The sequence below is a fragment of the Pongo pygmaeus genome, chromosome 22 (genome assembly GCF_028885625.2).
Source record: "Pongo pygmaeus isolate AG05252 chromosome 22, NHGRI_mPonPyg2-v2.0_pri, whole genome shotgun sequence".
Lineage (NCBI taxonomy): Eukaryota > Metazoa > Chordata > Mammalia > Primates > Hominidae > Pongo > Pongo pygmaeus.
The window spans coordinates 25,363,647-25,381,545 of NC_072395.2; the positions used below are offsets into that span (position 1 = coordinate 25,363,647).

Here is a 17,899-nt window from a genome sequence, read left to right on the forward strand (position 1 = left end):
GAAATGGATGCTAAAACTTTAATGGCAAAAGGTGACTGATCTGCCTGAGAAATGAACCTACATGATCCCTCTTTCCACAAAGCTGGAGGGAGAGTCAACACAAGCAAAAATAGGTCAAAGTCTTCTAAAAGCCATACCTGAAGGGTTTTCAATATCACTTGATCAGATGGTAATTTCATCACACAAAGAACCACAACAAAACACACAACTATCAGAGGTTTTCAGCATCACCTCAAAAACACCATCTACAATATTAGGGAGTGAAAGAAGTCATGGAAGTTTCAAAAAGTCAAACATTATTTCAGTGTTATGGTAGAAATTTGAAATTCTTAGTTAAGCTATGAATAAATCCTTGGGCAGGTACAGGCATGGAGATTCTGGGGTGCAGCTGCTGAGTTTAAAAACTTCCTTTGGAGATGCCCCCTGGCCCCCTCAACCCCTGTCCGCCTGTCAAGAAGAGGCCATCCTGGGCAGCACATTAGAGGAAAATGGCCCAGATGCCCAGTTGAGGGCAAACCTCCATGCCTGGAGGAGGAGGTCGCCTCTGGGAGCAGGAGGACCTGCTGGAACCCCTGCTCACAGGCTCCTTTTCTTGCTCTCCAGCACCTCCTGCAGGCAGGCAAACACCCCCAGCAGCAGTAGCAGCAGGCCCTTCAGCAGCAGGGCTGCTGCTCTGCTCAATGAGAGAAGTCTCTCTCCAGTGAGGCAGAGGAGCCCAGGTTGCACACCCTGGTCTCTGCCTCCATAGCTTCCACTGTGCCCAGGACTGGGATCAGTGTGGGAGCTGCTGGCTGAAGCTGTGCTGGTCACCCCCTCTCTGCCACCTCTAGCTCCAGCCACACTTTCAGCTCCAGGGCTGAGGCCGGTGGCTCTACACGAGGTGCCATGAAGTCAAGCAGCTTCTCACCGGGCTGGTCCTGGGCAGTCCCAGGGCAGTGGCAGGAGGGCTCTGGAGATTCCTCTAGCTCCAGCGCTGTCCTAGAGGGGGCTCTGCCCCTGGTGCTGGCACTGGCTCAACAGCTGGAACTGGAAATAGCTGTATTTCTGCACCTGAGGCAGGAGCTGAAAAAGGAGAGAGGTCACCAATATCATTCACTTTCCACTGGAATTTCCAAACATGAAAAAAACCTCACTGAATTTCCAAACATGAAAACAACCTCACTGAATTTAAAGGAGTTTCGGCCTGAAAACATTGTCCCTGGGAAGACTTCCAGACTACAGGTGACCTCACCATATGCCTGTGTCTCAATGAGATCCAGAGGCTCCAGCTGGACAAGGACAATGTGCAGATGTGGCCCTGGTGGGATCACTGGTGAGGCCTGGCCTGGTAGCTCCATCTAGGGCCTGATGTCTACCTGGTGACTCCTGTCCTGTGGTACCTGGGGGGGCCTTCTGCCAAATGGCCAGAGGCATCTGGGGTGAGGGATGAGCCTACAAGGGCATCATCGGAAAAGAAAGGCTCTCACTCCTGCCATTCCTGAAGCAGGAACCTTGAGATGTGGGGATGCAGCACAAAAACATCTTGCTGTCTTGAGCATCTCCAGCCAAGTGAGCTGGCTATGGGGCTAACTCTAGGATATGGGTGCCTGGTTATCAGAATTCATTTTTTTTTTTTTTGAGACATAGTCTCATTCTGTCGGCCAGGCCGGAGTGCAGTGGCATGATCTTGGCTCACTGCAACATCCGCCTACTGGGTTCAATCAATTCTCCTGCCACAGTCTCCTGAGTAGCTGGGATTACAGGCACGAGACACACACCACCACACCTGGCTAGTTTTTTTGTGATTATTTTTGTTGTTGTTGTTGTTGTTGTTGTTGTTGTTTTTAAGACAGAGTCTCGCTGTCTCGCCCAGGCTGGATGGAGTGCAATGGCGCAATCTTGGCTCACTGCAAGCTCCGCGTCCCGGGTTCATGCCATTCTCCTGCCTCAGCCTCCTGAGTAGCTGGGACTACAGGTGCCCGCCACTATGCCCGGCTAATTTTTGTATTTTTAGTAGAGACGGGGTTTCACTGTGTTAGCCAGGATGGTCTCGATCTCCTGCCCTTGTTTGTTTTTTGTATTTTTAGTAGACATCAGGTTTTACCATGTTGGTCAGGCTGGTCTCGATCTCCCGATTTCATGATCCTCCTGCCTCAGCCTCCCAAAGTGCTGGGATTACAGGTGTGAGCCACCATGCCTGGCCTGGTTACCAGAATTCTAAGTTCTCTTAGGGTCTGTTGCCAAGGAAGTGAGGTCGCTTCTTTAAGATTCCATCCCCTCAGCCTCCTCCTTCCAGAAGACCTACTCAGGACCCCAGTGGGCTGCTGACTGCTCACCCTCCCCACAGGTCAACTTCTTACCTGTACACAGTTATGTCCACCCAGGGCCTGCTTGGACACCTGCACGTGATGTTCATCAGGGGCCTAGGAATCCACTTGGGGCCTGGGATCCTACAGGGGCCTAATGTTACCCTGCAGATTGGGTAGCTACCTGGGGACCAGGTATCAACCTGGGGACTGTGGTTGACTTGCAGGCTAATGTCCACCTAGGGACTGGTTATTCACCTGAGGCCTGATGCATACCTGGGGCCGAATGTCCCCCTCAGGGTGAATTCCACCTCAGGCCTGTATGTCCACCTGGGGCCTGATGTCTGCCTTAGATCTGTGTCCCACTGGGGCCTTGTGTTCCCCGGGGACTTGTATCCAGCTGTGGCCTGATGGCCTACTGCATCCTGTTGCTCACCTATGGCCTGGTGTCTACCTGGGGCTTGGTGATCACCTGGGAGCTGGATATCAACCTGGGGCCTGGGTGTCCACTTAAGGCCTGATGTGTGCCTGGGGCCTGATTGTCCACCTGGGAACTGGGTGTCCACCTTGGGTCTGATGTCTACCTGAAGTTAGGTATCTACGTAAGGCTTGGTGTCTACCTGTGGCCTGATGTCCACATGAGTCTGGGGTTCAGATGGGGCCTGCTGTACATCTGGGACCTTGGTGTCTACTGAGGCCTGATGTCTACCTGGTGACTGCCATCCTCTTGAGGACTGATATCCACCTGGGAATGGTTTATCCATGGAAACGGTTATGTCCACCTGGGGCTGGATGTTGCCCAGGGGCTAGATGTCCACCTGTGACCCCGAGTCCACCTAGGGCCTGATGTCCACCTGGGGCATGGTGTTCACCTGAGACCTGGGTGTTTACATAGGGCCTGATGTCCAGCTGGTGCCTAGGTGCCCACTGGGGGCCTTGTGTTAACCTGGGGACTGGTATCCAGCTGGGTCCTAATGAACACCTGGGTTGAATTATTCACCTAGAGCTTGGTATTCACTTAGGGCTTGAGTGTCAGCCTTGGACCTGGTGTCCACCTGGGCCTTGGGTATCAAACTAGCGGTTTAGTGTCCAGTTGAGACATCATTTGCACCTGGGGTCTGAGTGTTCTCATGAGGCCAGATGACCACTGGGGGCCTGAATGTCAACCTGGTGTCTGAAATTCACTGGAGGCCTAGGTATCCACCTGGGGTCTGATGTCCATCTGGGACTAGGTGTCAACATGTGGCCTGATGTAAACCTCTAGTTCAGTGTCCACCTTGGGCCTGATGTCCACTGGGGGACTGATGTTCACCTTCGATCTGATGTCTACCTGGAAACGGTGTATTCACCCATGGCCTGATGGTCACCTGGGGTTGAATGTCCAACTGTGGCCAGATGTGCACCCGGAACCTGGGCATCCACCTGGGGCCTGATGCTCAGCTGGGGCCTGGAGTTCACCGGAGGCATGATGTCTACCTGAAGCTTAATGTTCATCTGAGTGCTGGATGTTCACCTGGGGCCTGATATCCACCTGGAGCCCAAGGACCCTTCTCAGGCCTGATGTCCACAAGTTGGCCTGGTATTCATCTGGGGCCTTCATGTTAACCTGTGGCCTAATGTACTCCTAGGTTCTAGTGTCCTCTTGGGACCTGATGTCTACCAGGATCCTGGTATCCACCTGGGGCCTGGTATCCACCTAGGGCTTGATATTCACCTGGGGCCTAGGAATCCACTTCATAACTGGTGCCCATCGGGGTCCTGATGTTAACCTTGGGACTGGGTAACCACCTGAGGCCTGATGTCCACTTAGGGCATAAGTGTTTATCTGGGGTCTAGTGTTCACATGGGGCTTGATGTCAACCTTGAGACTAGGTATTCACCAGGGGACTACTGTCCAGCTGGGGCCAGATGTTCACTTGGGGCCTGGTGTCAACTTAAAGCATGGTTGTCAACCTAGGACCTGATGTCCAGTCCAGTGTCCACCTTGGGCCTGTTTTCTACCCAGGGCCTGTCTGTCCACATAGACTCTGGTATCAATCTGGGGCCTGGGTATTTACCAGGGTCCTGGATATTCATTGGTACATTATGTCTACTGGAGTCTTTGTGTCAATCTGAGTTCTGATGTCCACCTAGAAATTTGGTATCTACCTAAGGCCTGGTGTTTACATTGGGCCTGTAACACAAGGTTCCAGATGAACTCAGATGTCCACCTGAGTTCTGAGTGTTTACATAGGGCCTGCTGTCAACTTGGGACCTAAGTATTTACCTAGGGCCTGGGTGTCCACCTGGGGCCTGACTTCCAACTAGATCTTGTGTCAACATGGAGCCTGATGTCCACTTTGGGCCTAGGTAACTTCCTGATGACTAACGTCCACATGGCTCCTAAGGACCATCTGAGGCCTGGTATTAATTTAGAGACTGGTATCCACCTGGGGTCCAGGTATCCACTTGGGACCTGATGTTCACCTGGAGTGTAGGAATTCACGTGGAGCTTGGTGTCCACCTTGAGTGTGTGTATCCAATTGAGTGGTGGTGTCCACCTGCAGTCCAGTGTATACCTGGGGCCTGCTGTACACATGGGGCCTGGGCATCCATCTAGGACCTGATGTTCAGATAAGGGCTGGAGTTCTCCTGGCCTGGTGTCCACATGGAGCCTGGGTGTACACTTGGAGCCTGATGTCCCAGGTGGATACCTGGGCCCCAGTGGTCATCAGATCCTAGAAAACTCTCAGGCCCCAGGTGCACATAAAGCTCCAAGGGGCCACCTAGGCCACAGGCTGATACACAGGGTCCAGGTGGACACTGGGTTCAAGATGAACACCAGGCCCCTGGTGAACACCAAGCCCCAGATGTCTACCTAGTCCTCAAGTGGACACCAGGCACTAGATTGACACATAGGTACCAGGTGGATATCAGGCTGCAGGTGAACACCAGGCCCCAGGTGGTTGTGTTACTTATAGCATAGGTGGCCGTCAGGTCCCAGGTCTATATCCACTCCCCACCTGAAAATCAGGATCCAGGTGGATACCCATGTCCTAGGTGAACACCAGGTTCCAAATGAACATCAGGCTCCAAGTGAACACACAGTCACCAGTTCAATACCAGCCTCAGGTAGACATCAGGACCCAGGTGGACCCCAGGCCCAATGTGCATGCCTAGTCTCTTGGAATACACCATTTTCAAGGTGGACACCCAGATTCTTCGTAGACATCTGGTGCCAGGTGGATATCTGGCTGCAGGTGGACATCAGGCCCCAGGTGGAGACCCAGTACACAGATGTAAATCAGTCTCCAGTATTTCATCAGGCCAGAGTTAAACACTTGACTAAAGGTGTGCATCAAGATCCAGGTTGACACCCAGGCTTCAGGTGCACACTAGGCCCAAAGTGTACACCTGTGCCCAGGTGGGCATCAGGCCCAAGGTGTACACCAGACCCCAAGTGGACATCAGGTTCCAGGTTGACACCAGTCTCTAGGTAGATCCTTAAGCCCCAATTGGTCATCAGGCCCAGAGTGGATACCTTGACCCCAGGGGGTCACCAGGTCCCAGGCAGGCCTCAGGTGGACACTAAGCCCTAGATTAACACAAGGTCTGAGATGGTTTCAGCCCCCATGTGGACTTTAGTCATGAGGAGGTTACCTAGGCCCTAAGTGGACATCAGGCCCCAGGTTGACACAATGAACCATGTAGAAGTGAGGCTCTAAGTAGACACCCAGGCCCTAGGTAAATACTTTGGTCCCAAGCCAACATCAGGCCCTATGTGGACACCCAGACTCCAGGCAGATGTCAGGCCCCAGGTGAACACTGAACTCAGGGTCATCATCAGGCCCTAGGTTGACACATAGGCCTCAGGTAGACAACAGGCATAGGTGAACTTCAGGCTCCAGATGAACATCGGGCTCCAGGAAGAAGTCTGTGCCCCAGTTAAACACCGGGTCTTAGGTAGACATCAGGCCTCAAATGGATGCCCAGGCCGCAGGTGGATATAAGGCCTCAGGCAAACACCAGGCCCCAGGTAGACATTAGACACGAGATGGACAGTTAGGCCACAAGTGAACATCTGTCCCCAGGTGGACATCCATCCCAAGATGGACATCAGGCCAGAGATGTACACCCAGGCCCCAGGAGAACCCCAGGCCCCAGGAGGACACTCAAGCACCAGAAGGACACCCAGTCCCTAGGTAACTACAAGGCCCTAAGTGGACATGATGTTCCAGAAGGATATGAGGCCCCAAGTGGATACTAGGCCCAGGTAGACCCCAGGTCTCAGGGGCACACCAGGCCCCAGGGGAACACCAGGCCCTAGGTAAGCATGCAGTCCCAGGTGGACCTCAGGTGCCAGGAGGACACCAGGACCCAGTTGGTCATCAATCCACAGCTGAACACCAGTTCCCCATGAACACCAGTCCTCAGGTGGGCACCCAGTCCTCTCATGTGCATCAGGTGCCAGGCTGACATAGGCACCAGCTGAACTCTGGGTCTCAGGTGAACATCAGATCCCAGGTTGTCACCCAGGCCCTGGGTGAACACCAGGTTTTAGGTGGACACGAGGTCCTAGGTAGATGTCTACGCTCCTGGTGAACCTCAGGCCCTAGTGGACACTCAGGGCCTTTATAGACATCTGGCTCCATGTGCACTCCCAGGGCCCAGGTAGACATGAGGCCCCAGAGGAACACCAGTCCTTAGTCACCTAAGACTGAATTCACCTAGGGCTGGAGACTGAGTATTCACCTTGGGCCTAGGAATCTACCTGGGGCCAGATGTCGATCTGGGGCCTGATGTCTACTCAGGTTCAGCTGTCCACCTAGGGCGGGGTGTTTTTCTGGGACCCAGAGTCTACCTGAAATCTTGGTGTCAACCTGGGGCCTATGTGTCCACTTGGAGTCTGATGTGCACCTGAAGCCTGAGTTTTCAACTAGGATCTGATGAGCACCTGGGGCCCAGGTTTCCATCTGAAACATCAGGCTCTAGTTATACATCTGGGCCCCAGGTATACACTAGACACCAAAAGAACTCCAGCCCCTATCTTAACATGAGGTCCTAGGTGGATGCCCAGGCCTCATGTCCACACTAGGCCTCAGGTAGACATGACTCCAGGTGGGCATCAGGCCTGATATTGGCTCTATATCTCCACGCAAATCTCATGTTGAATTGTAATCCACATGGGTTGAAGAAGGGGCCTGGTGAGAGGTGATTGAATCATGGGGGCAGACTTCCCATTTGCTGTTCTCGTGATAGAGTTCTTATGAGATCTGGTTATTTGAAAGTGTGTAGCACATCCCCCTCCTCTCTCCCTCCTCCTCCCCCATGGTAAAAAGGGCTTGCTTCCTCTTGGCTTTACATCATGATTGTAAGTGTCCCAAGCCCACCCAGTCATGCTCCCTATTAAGCCTGAAGAACTGTGGGTCAGTTAAACCTCTTTTCCTCATAAGTTGCCCAATATCGGGTAGTTTTTTTATAACAGTGTGAAAATGAACTAATACAAGGCCTTAGGATAACAACCATGCTTCAGGCCATAGGTGGACATCTGACTGCAACTGGACACTATTCCCCATGTGGATACCTAGGCTCAAGGTTGACATTAGTCCCCAGGTAAACAACAAGCCCCAGGTGAATACCTATGCCCTAAGTAGACATCAGGCCTCAGGCTGACACTCAGTCTAAGCTCAACATTAGGCTCCAGGTGGACACCCAGACTCCAGGTGGATACTAGACCCCTGGGGTACACCAGACTCCTGGTAGGCATAAGGCCCCAGGAGGACACTAGAATCCAGGTGTACATAAAGCCACTGGTTGAACTAAGCCCTCAGATGAACACCAGGCCAACTAATGGACATTAGGCACATGAGAACACTTGGGCACCAGGAAGGTATCAGGCCCCAGGTAAACATCAAACTTCAGGTGGACATCATTCTCCATGTAAACTCTAGCCCCAGCTAAACATCAGGCTCTAGGTGGAAGCCCAGACCCCAGGTGCACTTCTGGCCACAGTTGAACAGTTGAATAATACAACCCAGGTGGTCATTAGGCTCCAGAATGACACCAGTCCCCAAGTTAACAGGAAGCCCCCAGTGGGTACCTAGGCCCCAGCTGGACATCAGGCCTAATGTGGACACCCAGGATCAAGATGGACATCAGGACTCAGGTGGACATCTAGTGACAGGTGGACATCAAGCCTGGTGTGTACCTTGTCCCCAGGTGGTCATCAGGCCCCAGTTCAACACCAGCCCCTGGGTGGATTCCTTGGCTCCAGGTGGACATCCGGTCTTCAGCTGAACATCAGACCCCAGGTGAACACCAGGTCTTAGGTGGACATTAGGCCCCTAGTGGACATAAAGTACCAGTGGACATCCATGCTGCAGGTGGACACCCAGGGCCCAGATAGGCATCAGGCCCCATTTGGACATTGAGGCCCCAGGTGGATATCAGGCTTCAGGTGAACCCTAGGTCCAACATAGACATCAGGCCTTAGGTTGACACTCAAGCACCATATGGACTGCTGCACCCAAGCAGAAAACAGACCCCTATCTGGATATCTAAGATACAGGTATACAACAAGCCCCAGGCTGACATCCAGACCCCAGGTGGACAATATGCCCCAGGTGGACACCATAGCCCAGGTGAACAGCAGGCAACAGTTTGACACCAAGTACCTAGGTGAAACAAAGCCTTAGGTGATTACCAGGCCATAGGTAGTCATTAGTCTCTAGCTGGACAATAGTCCCTAGGTGGATACCTAGGCCCCCAGGTGGACACTAGACTCCAGATTAACACAAAAAACAAGTAAAAAATCAAGCCCCAAGTGGACAACCAGGCCCTAGGTAAATACACAAATCTCAAGCTGACACCAGGCCCTATTTGGATACCCAAGCCCTAGGTGGACTTCAGGCCCCACTGAACTCTAGAAGGTCTTCAGGCCCCGTGTTGACTACCTGGCCCCAGGGGGACACCAGGCATAGATGAACTTCAGGCACCAGCTATACATCAGGTTCCAGGTAAATGTCCAGGCCCCAGGTGGATATCAAACCTTAGATGAACACCAGGCCCCAGGTAGACATCACAAACCAGGTGGACGCTCAGGCCCCTACTGAATATCCGTCCCCAGCTGGACATCCATCCCAAGGTGGACATCAGGCCACAGATGTACACTTAAGCCTAAGGCAGACCCCAGGCCCCAGGAAAACTCCAGGCTCCATGAGGGCACTCAGACCCCAGGTGGATGCATTGGTCCTAGGTAAATACAAGGCCCCAGGTAGACATCAGGCTCCAGTGAACACAGGAGCCCAGGTGGGTACCTAGTCCCCAGGTGTGCATCAGGCAGAAGGTTGACCCAGTCCCCAGCTGAACTCTGGGCCCCAGCTGAACATCATAAACCAGATGGTCACCCAGGCTCCAGGTGAACACATGGTCTTAGGTGGACATCAGGCCCCACATGAACACCCAAGCCCCAGGTAGATATCAGGCGTTAGGTGTACACCAAACCTCAGGTGGGCATCTGACTCCAGGTGGCCATAGGTGGATAACTAAGCCTCTCCTGGATATCAGGCCCCAGGTAGACACCAGGCTCCAGGCAAACATCTAGCCCCAGGGGGACATCCAGCCCTGGTGGACATCAGGGCTCACATGGATAAACAGTTTACAGATGGACACCTGCCACATGTGCCTCACCTCTACTTCCTGAAACCTCACTTCCCCTCATGGGCCTTCTGTCCGACTTGGGGTACCCCTAGCCACCCTAGGCGCACACTGGACTCGAACCAGGGACGCCAGGGTCCCTGGGGCTCAGTGCAAGGGTTCATGGGAATACACTTTCGTCCATGGGGGACCCAGTCCCCGCTTCTCGGCGGCGCAGTTTTGTTTTATTTTTCTCTGCCCCAGGTGCCTCACCTTCCCCTCATGGGCGTTCTGTCCACCTTGAGGTACCCCTAGCGGCCCAAGGCGCACCCTGGGCTCGAACCAGGGAAGCCAGGGTCCCCGGGGCACAGCGCAAGGGCTGATGGGGAGACGCTTTCTTCCGTGGGGGACCCAGGCCCCGCTTCTCCGAGGCGCGTTTTTTTTTTTCCTCTGCCCCAGGTGGGTCACCTTCCCCTCATCCCCTTCTGCCCACATTGGGGTACCCCTAGCAGGCCCGAGGCGTACCCTGGGCTCGAACCAGGGTAGCCAGGGTCCCCGCGGCACAGCAGAGAGGCTGATGGGAAGGCACTTAGGTCCCTGGGGGACTCAGGCCCCGCCTCTCTGCAGCGCGGTTTTTTTTTTCTCTACCCCAGGTGCCTCACCTTCCCCTCATGGGCCTTCTGTCCGTGTTGGGGTACCCCTAGCATCCCAAGGCGCAACCTGTGCTCGAACCAGGGACGCCAGGATCCCCCGGGACCCAGCGCAAGGCCTGATGGAAAGGCACTTTAGTCACTGGGGATCCAGGCCCGGCTTCTCCGCGGCAGGGTTGTTTTTTTTTTTTTTCTCTCTGCCCCAGGTGCCTCACCTTCCCCTAATGAGCATTCTGACCTCTTTGGGATACCCTATTGGTCACGAGGCGCACCCTGCGCTCTAACCAGGGTCGCCAGTGTCCACGGGGCCCAGCGCAGGGGCTGATGGGAAGGCACTTTCATCCGTTGGGGACCCAGGCCCCGCTTCTCCGCGGCGTGTTTTTTTTTTTTTTTTCTGCCACAGTTGCTTCACCTCTCCTCCCTCAAACCTCACCTTCCCCTCATGGGCCTTCTGTCCGACTTGGGGTACCCCTAGTGGCCAGACGCACACCCTGGGTTCGAAACTGGGACACCAGGTTCCCCGCGGCCCAGCGCAAGGGCTGATGGGAAGACACTTTCTTCCTTGGGGACACAGGCTCTGCTTCTCTGTGCGTTTTTTTTTTTTTTTGCTTTTCCCCAGGTGCCTCACCTTCCCCTCATGGGCTTTTTGCCCGCCTTGAGGTACCCCTAGCGGGCCAGAGGCGCACCCTGGTTTCGAGCAGGGACGCTGGCCCAGTGTAGGGCTGTGGGTAGGGACGGTCGTCCGTGGGGGACCCAGGCGCCACTTCTGGGCGGCGCAGTTTTTTATTTTTTTCTCTGCCCCAGGTGTCTCACCTTTCCCTCATGGGCCTTCTGTCTGCCTTGGGGTACCCCTAGCAGGCCAAGGCGCACCCTGGGCTCGAGCCAGGGATACCAGGGTCCCCGGGGCGCAGCGCAAGCCCTGATGGGAAGACAGTTTCTTCTGTGGGTGACCCAGGCCCCGCTTATCTGCGGCGCGGTTGTTTTTTTTCTCTGCCCCAGGTGCGTCACCTTCCCCTCATGGGCCTTCTGCCCGCTTTTGGGTACCCCTAGCGGCCTGAAGCACACCCTGGTCTCGAACCAGGAACGCCAGGGTCCCCTGGGCCCAGCGCAAGGGCTAATGGGAAGACACTTTCGTCCGTTGGGGACCCAGGCTCCGCTTCTCCGTGGTGCAGTTTGTTTTTTGGTTTTTTTTTTTTTCCTGCCACAGGTGCCTCACCTCTCCTTCCTCAAACCTAAACTGCCCCTCATGGGATTTCTGCCCGCCTTGGGGTACCCCTAGCGGGCGCGAGGCGTACCTGGGTCTCGAACCAGGGTCTCCAGGGTCCACGGGGCCCAGCGCAGGGGCTGATGGGAAGGCATTTTCCTCCGTGGGGTACCCAGGTCCAGCTTCTCCTAGGCGTACCTTGTTTTTTTTTTTTTTTTTTTCTGCCACAGGTGCCTCACCTCTCCTCCCTCAAACATCAACTTCCCATCATGGGCTTTCTGCCCGACTTGGGGGTATCCCTAGCGGCCCAAGGCGCTCCCTGGACTCAAACCATGGACGCCAGGGTCGCCGGGGCCCAGCGCAGGGGCTGATGGGAAGGTACCTTCGTCCGTGGGTACCCAGGCCCCGTTTCTCAAAGATGCGTTTTTTTTTTCCTCTGCCCCAGGTGCCTCACCTTCCCCTCATTGGCCTTCTGCCTGCTTTGGGGTACCACGAGCAGGCCTGAGGCGCTCCCGGCTCTCGAACCAGGGTCGCCAGGTTCTCGGGGCTAGTGCAGGAGCTGATGGGAAGGCACTTTCGTCAGTGGGGACCCAGGCCCGGCTTCTCCGAGGCGCTGATATATTTTTTTTTTTTTTTTTCTGCCACAGGTGACTCACCTCTCCTCCCTCAAACCTCACCTTCCCCTCTTGGGCTTTCTGGCTTCCTTAGGGTACCCCTAGCGTGCCGGAGTCACTTCTGGCCCTTGAACCAGTGTCGCCAGGGTCCAGGGGGCCCAGCGCAGGGGCTGATGAGAGGGCACTTTCCTCCGTGGGGGACCCAGGCTCCGCTTCTCCTCGGCACGGTTTTTTTTTTTTCCTGCTGCAGGTGCCTCATCTCTCCTCCCTCAAACCTCACCTTTCCCTCATAGGCCTTCTGCCCGCTTTGGGGTACACCTAGAGGGCCTGAGGCGCACCCAGGCCTAGAACCAGGGTCGCCTAGGTCCACGGGTCCCAGCGCAGGGGCTGATGGGAAGGCACTTTTTCCGTGGGAGACCCAGGCCCCGCTTCTCCGTGGCGCGGTTGTTTTTTTCTGCCACAAGTGCCTCACCTCTCCTCCCTCACAGCTCACCTTCCTCTCATGGGCTTTCCACCGGCGTTGGGGTACACCTAGAGGCCCGAGGCTCTCCCTGGGCTCAAACCAGGGACCCCAGGTTCCCCGGGACCCAGCGCAGGGGCTGATGGGAAGGCACCTTCGTCCGTGGAGGACACAGGCCCCGCTTTTCTGCAGCGCGGTTTTTTTTCCTCTGCCCCAGGTGTCTCACCTGCCACTGATGGGCCTTCTGCCGGCTTCTGGGTACCCCTAACGGGCCCGAGGCGCACCTGGGGCTCGAACCAGGGTCTCCAGGGTCCATGGGGCCCAGTGCAGGGGCTGATGGGAAGGCACTTTCGTCCGTGGGGGACCCACTTCTCTGTGGCGCGGTTTTTTTTTTTTTTTTTTCTTTTTCTGTGACAAGTGCCTCACCTCTCCTCCCTCAAAACTCACCGTCCCCTCATGGGCTTTCTGCCCGCCTTTGGGTACTCCTAGCAGACCCGAGGCTCACCCGGGGCTCGAACCAGTGTCACCAGGGTTCACAGGGTCCAGTGCAGGGGCTGATGGGAAGGCACTTTCGTCCGTGGGGGACCCAGGCCCTGCTTCTCGGCGGCGCGTTTTATTTATTTATTTTTTCCTTTTTCTGTGACAGGTGCCTCACCTCTCCTCCCTCAAAACTCACCTTCACCTCACGGGCTTTGTGCCCCAAAGCCACCCTTGGGAAGCACTTAGCGGCCGAGGCGCACCCTGAGATCGAACCAGGGACACCAGGGTCCCCAGGTCCCAGTGCAGGGACTGATGGGAAGACACTTTCGTCCATGGGGGACCCAGGCCGCCCTTCTCCGCGGCGAAGTATTTTTTTTTCTCTGCACCAGGTGCCTCACCTTCCCCTTAGGGGCTTTCTGCCCACCTTGGGGTACCCCTAGTGGCCCGAGGCGTACCCTGGGGTCAAACCAGGAATGCCAGGGTCCCCAGGGTCCAGCGAAGGGGCTGATGGGATGACACTTTCGTCCGTGGGGGACCCAGGCACCTCTTCTCAGCGGCGCGTTTTTTTTTTTTTTCTCTGCCTCAGGGGCCTCACCTTCCCCTCATGGACCTTTTGTTCGTTTTGTGGTAGCCCAAGCGGTCCCGAGGCTCACCCTGGGCTCGAACCAGGGTCGCCAGGTTCCACCGGGCCCAGCGTAGGGCCTGATGGGAAGGCACTTTCATCCGTGGGGGACCCAGGCCCCGCTTCTCTGAGGCGTGGTCCTGTTTTGCTTTTTTTTTTCTGCCCCTGGTGCCTCACTTCTACTCCCACAAACTTCAACTTCCCCTCATGGGCCTTCTGTCCGAGTTGGGGTACCCCTAGTGGCCCGAGGCGCACCCTGGGCGCGAACCAGGGATGCCAGGGTCCCTGGGGCCCAGCGCAAGGGCTGATAGGAAGACACTTTTGTCCCTGGATGACCCAGACACCGCTTCGCGGCGCATTTTTTTTTTTTTTTCTCTGCCCCAGGTGCCTCACCTTCCCCTCATGGGCCTTCTGCCCGCTTTGGGGTCCCCCTTGCGGCCCAAGACTCACCCTGGTCTCAAACCAGGGACGCCAGGGTCCACAGGGCCAAGCGCAGTGCACGATGCGAAGGCAATTTCATCCGCGGGGGACCCAGGCCCCGCTTCTCCACGGCGCGCTTTTTTTTTTCTCTGTCCCAGTTGCCTCACTTTCCCCTCATGGGCTTTCTGCCCTCCTTGGGGTACCCCTATCAGACCCGAGGCACAACCTGTGCTCGAACCAGTGTTGCCAGGGTCCACGGGGCCCAGCGCAGGGGCTGATGGGAAGGCATTTTCGTGCGTGGGGGACCCAGGCCCCACCTTCTCCATGGCGCTTTTTTTTTTTTTTCTGCCACAGGTGCCTCACCTATCCTCTCTCAAACTTCACCTTCCTCTCATGGGCCTTTTGTCCGCCTTGAGGTGCCCCTATCGGCCTGAGGCGCACCCTGGGGTGGAACCAGGGACGCCAGGGTCCACTGGGCCCAGCGAAGGGGCTGATGGGAAGGCACTTTCGTCTGTGGGGGACCCAGGCCCCACTTCTCTGCACGCGCGGTTTTTTCTTTTTTTTTTTCTCTCTGCCCCAGGTGCCTCACCAGATACTTAGGAGGCTGAGTCAGAAGAATTGCTTGAGTCTGGGAAACCAAGGTTGCAGTGAGTCAAGAGATCACAGCACTGCACTCCAGCCTGGACAACAGAGTAAGAGTCCATCTTAAATAAGTAAAGAAAGAAACTGAAGACATAATAGGCATCACTGAAAAAGTTGGAATTAGTTAATACAGGGAAACATTAGGATGAATGATATAAAAGAACTAAAATCAAAATGAAAATAAGTATGCTGACTCCTCACACTCTCTTTTATCTCCATGATGAAATAAATACAATTTAAATACCAAGATATGACATACATATTAAATGAGTTTTGAGGAAGGACAGCAAAAAGTAACCATGCATCTTGTATTAATGAACCAGATAACCTATTACATATGGTTTTAGCAGTAAGATTTGATAATATATGTATTTCATATTATTTCATAAGAAATATTTAAATTATTCATGGATTTTTCTAGTGGCTACTTCATCTCCCACTTCTTTTCATAGTACTGACTAGATTTTAAATTAGTGATCATAATGTGTCTTAGTTGACTGAGATGATAAATAGCAAAACATTTTGAATTTAAATAAAGGACAGAAATTTTAAATTTGATTTTTCCACTAAGCTGAGCTACCTTCCAATTAGATTATTTAAGATCTCACAAACAAAATAGTATCACAGCAGGACATAACCTCAGGATTCCTTTTCACTTCAAAGTTTTTTACTTTCAAAACTCCAACCTTTACGCTATATTGATATAAAAGGCGGCAAGACCCATAAACGGGAGGTAATGTTATAAATGTACAAATCTCTTATCTATATTTAGATTTATACTTTACATAAAGATGTTCCCAAAACAGAAATAATATTATTAGAAATACTAAAATTGAATTTCATTAATAGCTAATTTAGATAATTATGAGAAAAAGCATGTATTACATTCATTGTACCTTAAATTTTTCCCATACCTTCATTCACTAGATTCACCATCAATTCAAAATTAGATAACCCCTGAAGGAGCTCATGTATATATATATATACTGATGAAGCACTACTATGTTACTTTTGGAATAAAAATTAATGCTTACCTATATAACTTGCCCATTAAAATCCCCAAGCATGGCAATGTGTATAGTCAAAATAGCTTACTAGAATTCATTTTTAAATTCTTGTATATATAATTCTAAGATATAACAGTAAATTAGAGTCTGGCACATAGGATTTTTTAAATAAAAGAGAAACTATAAAAATGCACATGAAATTACACTCATTAGAAGAGATTTAATTTTTACATAAACTTGGATTTGCCACTAGTTAGATTTGAGTCCTCAAACATAAACTATATATAAATAAGGGTTGATGTCAATTAATGTTATGCTAGACTTATGCCACGACAAAAGCATCATAAAATAATACCACTCTTTAAGATATAAATTATGTAATTGCTAATATTATTCTTCTGAATAATTTTACCCTAGTAATTTTCTTCAACCTGACAGGGTTTCATGGACAATTCGAACCATGAGTATATGCAAATGTAAGGTCAGGATTCATATTTTCCCTCAACTACATATTATAATCACTATGCTATCTTTGTTAAGAATTTTCTATTTATTGTCACAAAAGGCATTCCTTTATGATATAAAAACCTAAATGTCAGGGTTTTCTTTATTTATTGTATAAATATCTATCTGCATTAGTTCTAAAGAATTTATTAGCACTTTAAGGGCAGAACCCAAATACTGTAATACATTTACACAGCACTGAGTACATCACTCATAGTCTAAGTGTGTATAAAATATTAGCAATTGTAAATGTAAAGAAAACTTACCAGACAGTTGTTTCCACTTGACTGTCATTGAGCTGCTGATTATCCAATTGGGGAAACAGTGGAAAAAGCACTTGAATCTGTCCAACTGAATGAATTGCACTATGAATTGAATGTGTTACTATCCCTTTCACATCCTATGTCTAAAACCAAAAATGTTTATTAAAGTTCTATAGAATGATTTTCATCACTATTTCCTTGGTCCAAATACCTTTATAAGGGAATTAAATAACATAGATGGACATTTTTAAGCCTTCAATTATAATTTTTATACACATATAAGACAAAAAAGTGAGTATCTTTGCTAATCACTTTTAAACTTCAAATCTTAGGTTGAGACATTTTTACACTAAAAATATGAAGTTAAAATCAAATGTTATTTTAAAATCAGAAATACTATTGATGGATTTAAAGACAAGTAATTTTAATGTTACAGAATATTAGTAATACAATCTTAAAGCAAAGTATGTTTTTATATCTAACAACTAACTTATTCAGTTAATTGATTTAATTTGAAAGGCTGTATAATATAGAAGATAATAGATATGACAGATTTCCTACTAAGGAGACAAGGCCAGGGTAGAGCATATTGCTACAGAAAAGATAGACATTCTTTAAAGTTTCACTTAAAAGATCTGCAAAAGCCAAAATGAAACAAAAAGTCACAGATTTATAGATGAGCAATGTTTGATATATAAATAAAGATACTGTTAAATTCTGACAAGAACATGAAAACAAAGCCACGATTCACCCACCTGAAGCATTAGAGCATGTTGGGAATGCACAAAAATTGATGCATCCTCTTCTGGTGATAATTCCAGGCAGAGATGAGCATCAGTGGCCTTAGCATTATATGTAAAGGCAATGCTACTTGCAAGTTTCCCAACATATAAAACCTGTTTATGATGTTCTGCCAAATGAATATCACTCTCAGATTTAAACTTGAAGGTACTCTGAAAAAATAAAACTAGGGTAAACACTCTTTTTAAAAGCAACAATTAAAATGCAAAAGTTTTAAAGCAGAGAAACATTTGCAATAAGAAAGTACTTGTGTACCTTTCATGTGTCAGGGACTATTCAGTGGTGTTACTTTGTTATTGTCACTTCAATTCAATGACAGTTAAGTTTTATTAT

At 51.3% G+C, this 17,899-nt stretch overlaps 1 pseudogene; it reads right to left on the reverse strand.

Moving 5' to 3' along the window:
* Window positions 1-268: 268 nt before the first annotated feature.
* Window positions 269-17,564, reverse strand: LOC129022330 (uncharacterized protein C2orf27A-like; annotated as a pseudogene).
* Between the last annotated feature and the right edge of the window lie 335 nt (window positions 17,565-17,899).